General features: G+C 34.3%; 1 long non-coding RNA gene across 1 annotated transcript; it reads left to right on the forward strand.

Moving 5' to 3' along the window:
• Window positions 1–6,322: 6,322 nt before the first annotated feature.
• Window positions 6,323–12,905, forward strand: LOC128132110 (uncharacterized). The gene is made up of 3 exons (XR_008230038.1): window positions 6,323–6,409; window positions 7,282–7,376; window positions 12,732–12,905. It is a non-coding gene; the product is annotated as an uncharacterized LOC128132110 (long non-coding RNA).
• The last annotated feature ends 1,579 nt before the right edge of the window (window positions 12,906–14,484 follow it).

Consider the following 14,484-nt stretch of genomic DNA (forward strand, 5'->3'; position numbering starts at 1 on the left):
GTGTTGGATTAGATGTAAGAGACCTAATTAATATCTGATGGAATGCCGAGAGGATTGTTAGTGGTCACGGCTGATACAAAAATCCAATAAGAACGTAAGTAAATCAAGAGCATCGGAGAGTTTAACTGGTGAGTTTAATGAGATGTGATGTGTCATTGAAGAGCATTGAGAGACCATAAAGAGAGGGGCGGGAGGGAGTAAGGGAGACAATGAAATAGTACGTCTACAGCGTACATGGAAGTTATACTCGCTGGTATAACCGAATGAGTGAATTTGGATTGGGTTCGGGTTCAACCAATTTATTAATTGGGTTGAAGATTTCAACCCAATCCAACATATTTATTTAAATGAGTTGATATTTTCAACACAACCCAACCTTTCAAATAAATGGGTTGTCATCGAGTTGACTAGAGCTGACAATGGGTCGACCTTAGTTGGATTCAGGTTCAACCCATTTATTAATTGGATTGAAAATATCAACCCAACCAAACCTGTTTATTTAAATGGGTTGATATTTTCAACCCAACCCAACCTTATAGATAAATGAGTTGTCATTGGGTTGACCCATTTATGTAGTTCTCGATCCAACGTATTAAATAAATGAGTTAAACTTGATCAACTTATTTAAAATAAAAAATTAAATACATTAACTAAAGGTTATAATATATAAATAAGTTTCAAACATAAATAAGCTTTCAAAATATAACGAAAGCATAATCACAATTTACAAATTTATTGATCAAAAATATAAAAAAATATTTAATTTCAAAGGGATTTTGGAGAGTGGCTAGTATTTTCGGCGATAAGAAAAAAGATGAGAATTAAGATTACATTTTTTTAAAACAAAAATAATAATACAACATTTTAATTTATAAATTAATACTTCGATTAATACATAATAATATTCAAATAAATATTAAATTAAACATATATTAAAGTTAAATGGGTTGATAGGTTGAAAACGAATTGACAATTTTTACACAACCCAACCTATTTAATTAAATGAGTTATGAGTTATTCAGGTTGACTCATTTAACTTAAACGGCTTGAAAATCTGATCAACCCAACCCGTTACTTTTGGGTTGGGTTGGGTTCGGGTTAGATTGGCAGGTTGGATCGATTTTTTTTCCAACTCTAGGATTGACATTTTTATGTATTTCTTAACCCAATATATTAAATAAATGGGTTAAACTTGAGTTAATTCATTTGAAATCATAAAAATAAATAAACTAACTAAAGATTACACCGGTCAAACTAGTTCCAAACTTAAATAAAATTTCAATATATGACGAAAAGCATAATCGTTATTCACAAATATAATAAATTTCAAATAATATCAAAATGTTTAATTTCGAAATGATTTTGGAGAGTAACTAGTGTTGTCTGCACAAAGAACAAAGATGAGAATTATAATTTCATTTTTCTAAAACATGATTTTTAAATCAATACTTAGAGTACTACATGATAATATTTAAATAATTATTATATTAAATATATAATAAAGTTAAATAGATTGATATGTTGAAAATAGGTTAATAATATTTATCTAACCCAACCTATTTAACTAAATGAGTTAGATGGGTTGACCTATTTTATTTAAGTGAGTTGAAAATCTCAACCCAACTCGTTAATTTTAAGTTGGATTTAGGTTGGGTCGATTTTTGCCAGCTCTCTTTGGTGTTACTACAGGACGCCATATAAAACCACCAGTGTAGGTGGGCTATATTTTTGTGTTTTAAACTTATAATATAAAACAATAAATAAAAAATAGAAAAAAATAAAGGCATTAGAGTTATCCATTTATTACAAAGACTAAAATCGTAATACGGACAGTTCGTGTTAAGAAAAACTTAATGGAATTTTTTAAAAGCCCGTCATTTTTATCTAATAATTTCAAACAAAAAATTGTAAATTGTACAAAAAGCATTATGTTTTTATTTTTTGTTTGATTTTGATACTCCGTTTTTTGTTGCAATTTAAACATGTTATTTTATGATTTTTGCAATGCTGACTATTCATTCGATTGCCACTGCGAATGTGACATTATTCGGTTATATGATGTTGATATGTCAGACTTGAAAAAAATGACATAAAAACACCAACTTTTTAATTTTTTTTCACAACATTCTATTATTTTTTTTATTCCAAATTAAACACTATTTTTTCATCTATGTTTGATGTTGTAGATTTGGTAGATTTTTTCTATAAGAGTCATTCATATTCATATCCATGGCTGTGTACTTATGTTGGGCCGCCAACAAAATTAATAAATGTCATTTGGGAGTAAATGGCGAAATTGGATTCATGGGTGCCTACCCAGTTCAAGAGCGTCAATCTTAGTAAACGGTGCACCCACACGAATTCCCAATCACGAGGGGGTGAGACAAGGAGACCCACTTTCACCATTTCTTTTCATACTAGCCATGGAGGGTCTACACGTTGCCATAAAGGGTGCATGTGACAAGTCTTTGATTAAGGGTGTCAAACTTCCCATCTATTCTATGCAGACGATGCGATATTTGTAGGTAATTGGGATCGTGGCAGCATACAAAATTTGTCTCACATTCTCAAGTGTTTCCAAATATCATCTGGTCTAAAAGTAAACTTCCATAAGTCTCGCTTGTTTGGTATAAGCACCTCAGACACTGAATTACAAAACATGGCCCGAATTCTTGGTTGCTTAAAGAGTTCTCTTCCCTTCACATATCTCGGAGTACTTGTCGGTGCCAACATGTTACTTAAAAAAAACTGGAAGCCTATAGTTGAGAAATTTCAGTCAAAACTCTCATCTTGGAAAGCAAATGCTTTGTCTTTTGGGGGTAGGCTGACACTCGTAAAATCAGTTCTTGGAAGTTTACCAACTTACTACCTATCCCTATTCAAGGCTCCACAAGGTATACTGGATTATCTTGAAAAATTAAGACGTAGATTCTTATGGGGTGGCACTGGTGAGAAATGTAAAATACATTGGGTTGAATGGTCTAAAGTGGTGGTAGACAAAAGGGAAGGAGGTCTTGGTGTCGGGACATTAAAAGCTCAAAACTTGGCATTACTAACAAAGTGGTGGTGGAGACTGAAAAATGAAGCTGGGTGTTTATGGACTGATATCATAGAAAACATACATAATCTGAAAAAACAAGCATCCAATTACCTAGTAAGAAAAGACGCAAGAGGGGTATGGGGCAACATCTCCAAGGCAATAAAAAATCTAAGCAAGCTTGACATTGACACAAATAGGTTGTTTTCTCTTATTCCCAGCTCAAATTGTAACATTCTATTTTGGAAGGATACTTGGTGTGGGAATATCACTTTGCAAAATCGGTTTCCCCAATTATATAAGCTGGAAAAAGTCAAAAGGTGTACGCTCATGGAGAGACTGGGAAACAATGGAAATACTTGCCAACGGATGATGTGTCGGTGATTGAGCTACACAATTTCTACCTTTTATTTGGTTCAATTGAATTTCGTTCTCCCTTAAATATTGGTTTTTGGTTCAATCTTAACCCAAATGAAACTTACTTGGTTGAGTATCATGAGAAGGTTGGTGGATTCTAAGCAAAATCAAGTGCATGGATACAAGATATGCTGGTCAAAACTTATCCCACTGAAAGTTAAATGCTTTGTTTGGAGGGCTGCAATGGAAAGATTACCGGTCACAGAAAATCTAAGGCACAGGGGTATTATCGTCCAATCCTCCAATTGTCAGCTTTGTGGGATACATGTGGAATCTACTAATCATGTACCGGTGGACTGTGAGTTTTCCAAAAACGTATATTACTGGATTTTTAGGTGGTGTGGAATATAATTTATCCAATTCAAAACAGTACAGGAGCTCTTGGATTTTGCCGACTCTTGGAGGAACTGTCCCAAGAAAAAACAAACATTGATAATGATATTCTATGCGATACTATGGAACATTTGGCTAGTGAGGAATGATAAAATTTTCAAGAAAATTACGATGTCTCCAACAAAAACTTATGAATGGTGCAAACACATGGGTTTGAGCTCTATAAGTTGGGCAGAATGGAGTCGTTCTCCTATGTAATTTTTACACATTTTGGTAACATGGATTTTATTTTCTGTTTTGTTTTTTGTTGTACTCTGTACCATATGGCTTAGCATCTTGCTAATGCTGGTTTATGGTTTTATATAAGTTATTTGCTGCTTCCAAAAAAGAATATATATATATATATATATATATATATATATATATATATATATATATATATATATATATATATATATATATATATATATATATATATATATATATCAACATGCCATGTGAGTTTCTCATGCCATATCAACAGTGACAACCAAGTTATCATGATATAGATTGTAAAAATAAAAAAAGCAGTGTTTAAATTGCAACATAAAATAAAGTGTCAAACAAAAAAAAAAAAAAATTAAAAATATAGTGACTTTTGTTCAAATTACCCAACAAAAAACTCACGCTGTTTATATATATATATATATATATATATATATATATATATATATATATATATATATATATATATATATATATATATATATATATATATATATATATATATATATATATATATTTTATCAAATTCCATCTACTTGGTTCAGTCGAAGATTTTTATGGATCAACATTTCCCGAGTAAAAATGGTATAAACATAGAGTGATTCCATGGAGAAATGGATTATGCTACCAGTGCAGAGCTCAATAACTATAAACACAAATGTTATTTATTCTTCCCAAACTTCTACACATTCCACATTTACTATTCTTTGTATTTTTGTAATTGTTTGATGATGGAAAATATAAATCAAAAGTCTTGTGTTTAGTTTATTTGGGATTGTTCAAAAAGTGTTATTATTTGAAAAACTCACAACTAGCATTGTTTACTTTTCGAGTTTAACAAAAGAAAAGAAAAGAAGAGAAAAAAAGAGAAAGGAAAGAAAAACAATTTTTTTTTAATATTTTCGAGTTTGAGAAAAGTAGAAAGAAAATTAATCATTTTGTTCTTCCTTTCCAAATCTTCCAAATCGGAAGGAAAATTAGAAGGGGAAAGTGATCATTCCATTTGAGCCTAGTTATAAAGTACTCCCCTACTTGAACTCCTATCTTCTTTCTACCTGAACGCGTTATCACACTAAATGTTCATTCTCTATACCTCTCCGTCAGGGGCGGAGCTACTATGTAGCCCGGGATACCCCTCAAATTTTCCCGTCAAACGTAAATTTTGTGTTTTTTTTTGAAAATCCGTCACAAATCCGTTGGAAATCCGTCACTAATCCGTCACAAAGTCTGATAATTATAAATTCAGTGTACATTCACTGGTTTATTGACGATTTTGTGACGGAAACTTCCTTCGATAACAAAAAATTTCTAGTAGTGCAACCCCTGATTTTTCTTTCTGGATCCGCCGCTGCTCTCCATAAATGTTTTGACAAATTTATATAACATGTCCAATTTACATTTACAACTTAATTATTTTGAGAATCTGTTCAATTTGGGTTCATATGAAATTGGTTAACTGTTAGTGGATTATCAGGCAAACCTTCATTATTAGCTACGTACGTACGCATTTATTTTGTTGCCAATTCAGTTCACATGTATCTGTCTTTTATGATTAAGGTTAGGCCCTTAAAGGTTTTACCACAAACCCTTGAAATTGGGCCTCCCCAAGTATGTTATATGTTATTTTATGTGAGCGTTTTTAGTTGACACTAGTGTTGGGTGGGCCTTTGATCAGAATTCCACTGAAAGTCTTGAAACCCTCCTGTCCCTGTTTGCTGTTATGGCTGAACACCTGGTCAACAACCCTACACGTGAACCCCGACATTTATGAAGCAAATGATATGAAAGGTTGTCCAACATTTATAACCAGTGATCTCTATTCTCTATGAAGCATATCATAGCTCATGGGCCTATGAAGCCCTACTTTATCACAAGTCCAGCTAGTATGGGGTAAGATCAATCACTATTATCAAAACACAAAACTCGATAACTTCTTAATATATAATGCACTTAGACATCATGATCAACAAGAAAGTAAGCAATCGACTTGACCCCTAAATACATCTTATTTATTTATTTTGTTGCAAACAGCTTGAATAATGCTAAAGACAGTATTTGTGACCTTAATGATTTCTTAGGCATTTGTTATCTTTGACTTGAAGCCAAATAGTGGTGTTATTATAGTATTGTTACTAAGCCAAACATTATGCCATGCATGTCAGACAGAATATAGAGTAATTGAGACGTAATCATTATGTTTTTACTTATTAAATTATTCTTGTTCCTGCTTTTAGTCTGGTAAAGAAATTATGGGTTGAGCATTTAAGCTAAGTTTAGGTCATTTTTTTTCACTTGACAGAGTGTTTACTCTTCTTTCCATAGCTGTTACTCATTGGTGTAAGAGAAAATCTCATTGAGGTATGTACTTTCATCCTATAGCTTCAGAAAAAGGGTCCTACGCGTTTTTTCTTTTCCAAATGAGCATTGGGATTGACTGGTTCATGTTCTCTTAGCGGTTTTGAAAGAATATTGCACACATTTCTAGGTTTTGCTTAATAGAATTATGCTTTTGATCACTTGATTACAAAGTTGACTGTAAGCTCAAGAAGAAAAACTTAGGTAACATAAGTTAATTGTAACACAGCGACAGTTAATGCAAATATTATATATGTAAGTTCGAGTGTGTTAAGGGTATATATGAACTATGAACACGAAATTATTCTCATATTCTTTAAGAGTACAAAAGTAAAAGACTTAAAAAGCGATGAGGTCTGATAGCAAAAATGCGCGTCTACGTGTTGTAACACAATTAGACACAAAAAAGATTGCACTCCAAATGAAATGATTCAAGAATTGGCCTTGTACTCTGTAGGTTCCTTTCCCTTATCCTTTCGTTGTAGAAAGTTAGTGGTTTCTTGACAGGCTTTCCATGGAGAGTAGCCAAATTGAACATGCTCATACTTATTGTCCCTTTTCATTTCAGTACTGATCAATTATATATGCCAGCACACTTTCTTTAGATAACCTCAATCAGTACCCTCATCACTTAACGATAATAACCAAATAGTTAGTGGTTGTTGACTTGCTAATGTTTGGTTTTTAACACATTGAATCTTGCATGTACATACTACAGATAACTTCAACCCCATGCCAACCGATCTCTCTCTCTCTCTCTCTTATTTTATTATATATATATATATATATATATATATATATATATATATATATATATATATATATATATATATATATATATATTTTGAGGTTGATATACATGTGCGAAAGTGCAGTGCGTACAGGGTAAACCAAGGGTGGGGTGGTAGACAGAGTGATGAAGGGTGAGACATGAAATAGCTTCTTAAAAGCGAGACAAGCGCAGTAAAAGGTGAGACATTATGGGTCCCCAAACCTAGTCACAAACCTCCATATACCTCTTTTCTGAATTTTATAATCATTTAGAGTGGTTGCATCAATGTATTTGGTAAAACCGAAAAGCTTTGGTGCACTAGGGTCGTTTTTTACATGAATTTATGTGATGAAGATTGTATAGACATGGGCCTTTTATGTTGTTTGTAGCATTAGTCAGCAACCACTTTTCACTATTTGGTGATCGAGTCCAATTAATCTTTCTTTAAAAAATTTATTATCTAAAACTTAAAAATTTGATATTGTGTACAATGACATTTCAATGAATTTTTAAGACATCAACATGAAAATAATATATGTTTTTTTGAGTATCATTTCATCACCACTAGAAAGTTGATTTTTAACCGACGGAATTTACCGACATAAAATTTATGTCAGAAATTTCTGACGGATTTCTAACGGTATATCTAGGGATGAGCAAAGGAACCGACCCGAACCAGAACCGGCTCGGGACCCGAACCGAACCGGCGGTTCTACCGGTTCCGGTTCCTACCGGTTCTTGTCGTGTTTTTACTGTTGGAACCGGTCCTTGAGAAATAGCAACATACGGTTCTGGTTTTTGCCGATTCTACCGATCCCCGATTCCAAAAATCCACATGAATATCGTCCCGGTCTCGGCCCGACCGGTTCCATGGGGTTCCGGCCGGTTCCCCAATCCATATGCTCATCCCTAGGTATAGCCACAAACACGGAAACCATAAATTAAGCTGGTGGGAGTGGTGTCACACTTGTTATGATCCACAAACATGGTCCATATGCTCATCCCTAGGTATAGCCACACTTGAAACACCCAGACCTTAATTGATAAGTACTATCATGAACCTTCTCTTATTTGATGAAAGTGTAGCCCTTCTGGCCTCTAGATCTAGAATTGGCGGTATTGAACCACTTGGTCAACTGCTACAAATAAATCGGGGTCTACCTCTTCTCTCTCCTCTAGGTCTCCAACTTTATCTCTCCTCCTATAATGCGAGTACAAATCAACTAAGGTCCGATACTAAGTGTTCGCATAAAATCTCTAATCTATGTCTTTAGCGTGCTCAAGTATTGGGACATCTACACCTGCTTCAAGGATGCATGCACAAGGAAAAACAAAGCCCTCTCGGTGAACATCTTGGTGATCTCAGTTACCGAATCCGTTGTCATCTTGAGTAACAGATACTCCTGAGCCAATCACCCCCTCTCAATTGGTGGTATATACTCAACTCTATGTTGGATTTAAAGCACTATAACACTCCTATGGTGCACATGCAACCCTAATAGCTTTGGATATATGTTTTTTTCTAATTATACATGCAATAAAATTTTCAAAGCTTGAAGCCTACAACTAGCATACAATTTTGGTACATTAATCATAAAATCAAATTATAGGAATACCTCTTTATTGTAGCTTGTAGTTTTGGCCTTTCAAGAGCTTAGCACCTCAAGTGTGATGCCTCAAATGGTTTACAAACACCATGAACAAAGGAGGACTTTGAGAGAGAGAGAGAGAATGGAGCACATAAAATCGGTTATATGAACTCTTAGAACACTTGTGTCCGCCAATTTTGGCCAAGGGGTAACATTTATATAATGTAGGATTCCAAAGTCATGGGTAAACCCTAATCCATACACTTGGGTTATGATCCATGTCTCATGTGGGCTAACTCTTATGAATACTTACATAAACTTAGCCCATCATGGATCAATAGCCCAAACACTATATATCACTGATTTACATAATCAATCCCCGGTAATTTAATTAGTCTCTTTTGATCACTAAATTAATTCCAAATTAATTCTTGACCAATACTAATTAAATATTATGATTTCACAATTAATATATTATACTTGTAATATATTAATAAATCATAAATAACCTCTTTCTCAAATATCCATCCTGTCAGATTGTTCTGGTGAAGGTAACCCAAATGGACCATGCTACTCTCGGGTCAAGTACATACCCATTATAGTTATGGGCTTAGACATCTAATCCAACAGTCTCCCACATTGAAAATTCTAATAACTATGATTGCAAGTACGACTCCAAAATCCCGACTAGCAATCGTAACTCTCAAAAGCCGCTATCGAACTCTAACCTAGTCAAATGACGCGTCCATTAGATAAGGGATCATATATTCCTCCATTCTAGATATCGTATAAACTGAGACATGGATTATAATCATTCTCTCTGTTCATGTGTTGTTTCCCGATTTCCGATTTATGACGACCGACTAATTGAACAAATCACATCAGTCCAGGCTTGGCCAAGCACTTAGGGTTGTCATCACTAAATCATCGAGGGGCTCACAGATATCGCTTTTATCCTACATTGGGTAAAAGGAATGGATAAACTTCAACTCCAATGCTTGCTTGTACTTACTCATCAAATCACACACAACAATATGTTTTATAACACCAAGTTACTGGTGCGTTTACATATGTCAATGTGCAACCGACTTGTAAACTACAACTCACATGTCTTGGTTTCAAGAATATAAGATATTATCGTCTCACAATCACTCGTGATAAAATCCATGAAGTGATACAGATGAGTGTGGGTTTAATCCAATACTCGAATCTTATTCTAGAAGTACTCATGAACACTGCAACAAACCTGTGCTATGTCTAAAACACTTCAGACAGTCTACAGAAAGATTCATAATAGTCTTGCCTCAATACCTACTTCCAAAGTATGATCGACTATGAATAGTTTGAATAACTTAGTTACTCGGGAAGTCAAAACATGCAAAGTGAAACACAAGAATAATCGAATCCAATATGGTCTCAAAACTTTTGAATATAAATAAAACACATTATATTTAATCACCATATTGATTGCACATTATTCATTGCATAAGGTTTCGATTTATCAACTAAATACTTGTATTAAAACAATACTTGTCCCATGCTCCAAGCATGCACACTATGTTTACCTATGGTCCTTACTTTGTGAAATAGATCAATTGTAAACATTTCCAATGACACTCATTTCATAATTCCAAATCCTTATCGTAAGTGAGAGAATACCAAGTCCTTGCCACTTACTGTAATCTGTTAGGTGCTGTTTGTTTTTTTAAAAAAAACCACTTCAGACCACTTATTGTTGCGCTACACAACACTTGGCCCTTCGTAGCTGTTTGTTTTTCAAAAGACTTCTGACTTAAAAACTGTTGCACGTGTGCTGCGTGGCGCAGCACTAAACCAACTGCTTCAAATCTCTTCATGCCTTAGTTTAACTTACTACAGCAGTCTGCAGACGTTAAAAAACAAACATACTTTTTTATTAAATGCTGCAACTATTTGTTCCACCTCCTCTGCTACAGAGGATTGCAGAGGTGGTCCGCAGAATTCATACATTTTCTCTTCGAAAAAACAAACAACACCTTAGATTCTAAGCTGTAACGCCTGTGTTTCTGGGCTTGTCATTAATGTTGGTATAATAGTCTAGGTTAACCTTTGTAACCCGTTTTGAAATAATAGAAGTGTATTATTTGAGTATTATGTGTTTTGTGCTTAATTGTGTGTCTTAATGTAATTGAGAATAAAAATAAGCGTCAAAATAAAATGTTAGATAAAGCTGATATCTATGTATAATGTTTTAGTAGTTGAAATGAGGTTTCTGAATATATAAAGAATACCAAAATCCGAGTTATAACGAAGAAGTTAGGATCTGTCGAAGTTTCGCGACAGAACTGGCAACTCTAAATGACGTAAAAAGTGAAATTTACGTTAGAGCGATATTTAGCCCTAGTGATCTAAACGAATGTCGTAGAGTTCGTTAAACCGAGAGCGTGCATAAAGAGAACGCCCAAATCAGACTTCGTATGAGGAAGTTATGATTTTTCTAAGTTTCGACTTAGCAGTATGCAGCCCGAATACTCGATTCGAGATTGAGTGATTATTGGTTGAAACAATCTAAACGAGAATCGAAGATCTCGTTAATAGTAGTAAAGCGATAAAAAGATAGGCGAAAACGAACGTCGGATGAAGAAGTTATGAATTTATAACGAAGTTTTCCTGTCCCGGCCTACTAAAAATAAATAATAAAAATAAATTCAAAATTTGCCGACGGAGTCTAAACCACATTTGTAGAGCGTAGTCTCACCTACGCGTGGATATAAAGAACGTCGAAAACGGAGTTCGTATGAAGAATATATGAATTTTCAAAGTTTATTAAATAATTAAAATTAAAATTTAATTATTAAATTCCGATATTATCCGAAGGAAGGGGGGAGTCATCGATCCGATCCGAACTACGCCCAGCATAGTTGAGTACGCCCAGCGTACCCCGATGCATGCACCACCTCGGACTCGAGTGCTCCGATGACGCATGCAATGACGAACTGAGGTGTACGCCCCGCGTACTACGAGGCCTCAGCCTCCTATAAAAGGGTTGCGAGGGCAGCCGACTCCATTTGCCAAATTTTCTTCTTTTTCTCCCATTTTGCCTCATTTTGCATGCCAGAAGTATCCCGAAGCCCCAGTATCAATCCCGAGCCCCGAAGATCCCAAGAAGTGCAATTCCCGAGCCGAAGCTCTGCTCGCGAGAAGCCCGGTTTTTGTGAAGATCTTCCAGATCTACTGAAGAATACTACTTCTGCAAGTTGTAGTGCTGTCTGATCATCTTCTGATCAAGTGAGTGTGTAGTTACTTTCTTCTAACGCATAATTATGAAGTATTTTATACGAAATACGTGTTATGTGTATAATTTTGTTATTATGTGTGTGAATGTATATTCACTTTCTTCTATCTCATAGATATGATTTATTCTCTATGAAATACGTGTTATGTGGGTGTGCCTCATCTGTTATGTGGAATATGTATTGATTGAACATGCTATACAGGTTTTAAACTATGTATAAAATATATATTTTTATCTACTAATATGTTGGGTAGAACATGGGTAGATAGTTGATGTGTGATAAACATATGAGAGGCCTCGATGTTGTTGTTGTTGATCTAGTTATTCAGCGGAGTATGGATAACGACCACAGACTCTTTCTAGGTAGTCTTGTGGAACGCTAGCAGGTTCATAACCTGTAGGTGTTGTGAACGATGTGTTCACCGGTGTACTCTATCCCCTCATGGTTGCCTTTAGGATATCTATTGTTGAGGAAACCCCTTAGCAGTAATGTCCATCCCGATGAAAATCCTAGATTAGGTCCCTTGAGATAGATGTTGTTTTAGGGACATAAAGTGAGGATAACGGGAATGGGTAATCGGGTTATTGTTGGTTGGTGAAATTAAATATAATTTATTTATTGTGGGTTGAAAACCCTATATGCTCACCAAGCTCCCAAGCCTGACCCACTCAGTTTTATTTGTATTACAGGAAGTGGCGCAAGGGTATAAGATGGATGAATCATGGAGTTGTTTTGTTTACAAGTCTGTATATTTATATATTTGTTGAATGACTTGTAATGTTATCGTTTATGCTTTATGGTGTGTATCGGAACATGACATCCCGAGTTTTGATTATATAATGAAAATGCATCTCTTGATGAAATGCTTTGATAAATATTATTTTATCATATTTTGTTTTGAGAACAAATTCCACAACTCTCTTAAATCAAAAAGATTTACTTTGAAATTATTTTAAAAAACATAAATGAAATCGGTCTTTTTTGGCCGAGATTTTGGGGATGTCACATAAGCTTATATGCAGTGATCCTTTTGTAATGACTATGCAGAAAAGTCATAATGACTTTTCCAATTACAAAACTTTCCATTGGAGATTGTACAAGACAATTCCATTAATACGAAGTCTCATATTCAAAGTACATTCCTTTAAACATCCTTCTTGCATAAAAGTTTCTAACTTACTCATAGATTCTTGATATCCAAATCCCCTTATGGAAACTTTTCCATAATTGCCATATGACTATCCATTATTAATAGAATCCTATCTATTCAGAATTATATCAATATGGTCCATTCATTACTATACTTCCAATTTCCCACAAGCGACCAATCCTTAGTGAACCTTGGATTGTCCTTAACAATTGTTTAACAACTTTAGTTATATACAGTTCTGGCCCATTTTCCCTCTTAATGTCTTAGGCATTTGGAAAACTCAGAACACATAGATATTATAGCATATGCAATCGAACCTATACCTGAAGCATATGGGACACGATTCATAATGTCTTACATAAAGAACTGATACTTTACCAGTCTCTTTCTATAACATTTCCATATATATATAGAATTTTCTTATGTCGAATCTTTTCAACATAACATTCATATATGTCCTTGACTAAATTTGATTAAAATCCCACAATCTAAACTTTTAGATTTGAAATGAAGTATGAGTTCCTCTCCCTTAACTATAGCAAAACAACTTTTCAAACCCTACAACTTTGCGAATGGAAAATTTTGTTTTCTATAATTAACATTGCTAACTCGCAACATTTACCATAATAACTATGCTCCCACCAACATAATAATTATTATCTTACTAGCATAACACTTATGCTCCCACTAGCTTTGACATGTACCCATAAATAAGCTAGAATTCTAGAAATCAATACTTGTTGACTTTCTTACCAAAGTTCATATTTCTGATACAAGATGCTTCGATAAGCCTTTATCTAAGCTCATACACCTTTTATTAGAAAGCTCATATGTGTGTCTAAACTATTCAGAACTTACAACAATAAGTTCCAAATGTTCAAACTATTTGCCATTTCTCATAATTCGAACTATGAAGAGGGATGCCGTAATCATAATCGAATTTGAGAATGTAGATATCACAAATTCTATCTCCTTAAAACCTACTTAGTGAAAATGTTTCCTCACAATCATTTTCATGAATTGGAGAAAAACCTTATGACACATAGATTTTATGGTGTATGTGTTCCTATCTATGTGACTTTGTCATAACCATAATCACAAGACGAGGTTAGTGGTAAATCCAAAATCATATGGACTGAACTTGTTCAACCTTAATTTCTTGCCACCTGGCATCTCAAGGGCCTACCATTGCTTCCAGTTTGTTATGCAAACAATTGAGTACTCATAGAACTCACATGCATAGTCAACTTTAACTGGAATGGGCACCGAAACAAGAATATGTCAACACGATA

Source organism: Lactuca sativa, chromosome 2 (genome assembly GCF_002870075.4).
Source record: "Lactuca sativa cultivar Salinas chromosome 2, Lsat_Salinas_v11, whole genome shotgun sequence".
NCBI lineage: Eukaryota > Viridiplantae > Streptophyta > Magnoliopsida > Asterales > Asteraceae > Lactuca > Lactuca sativa.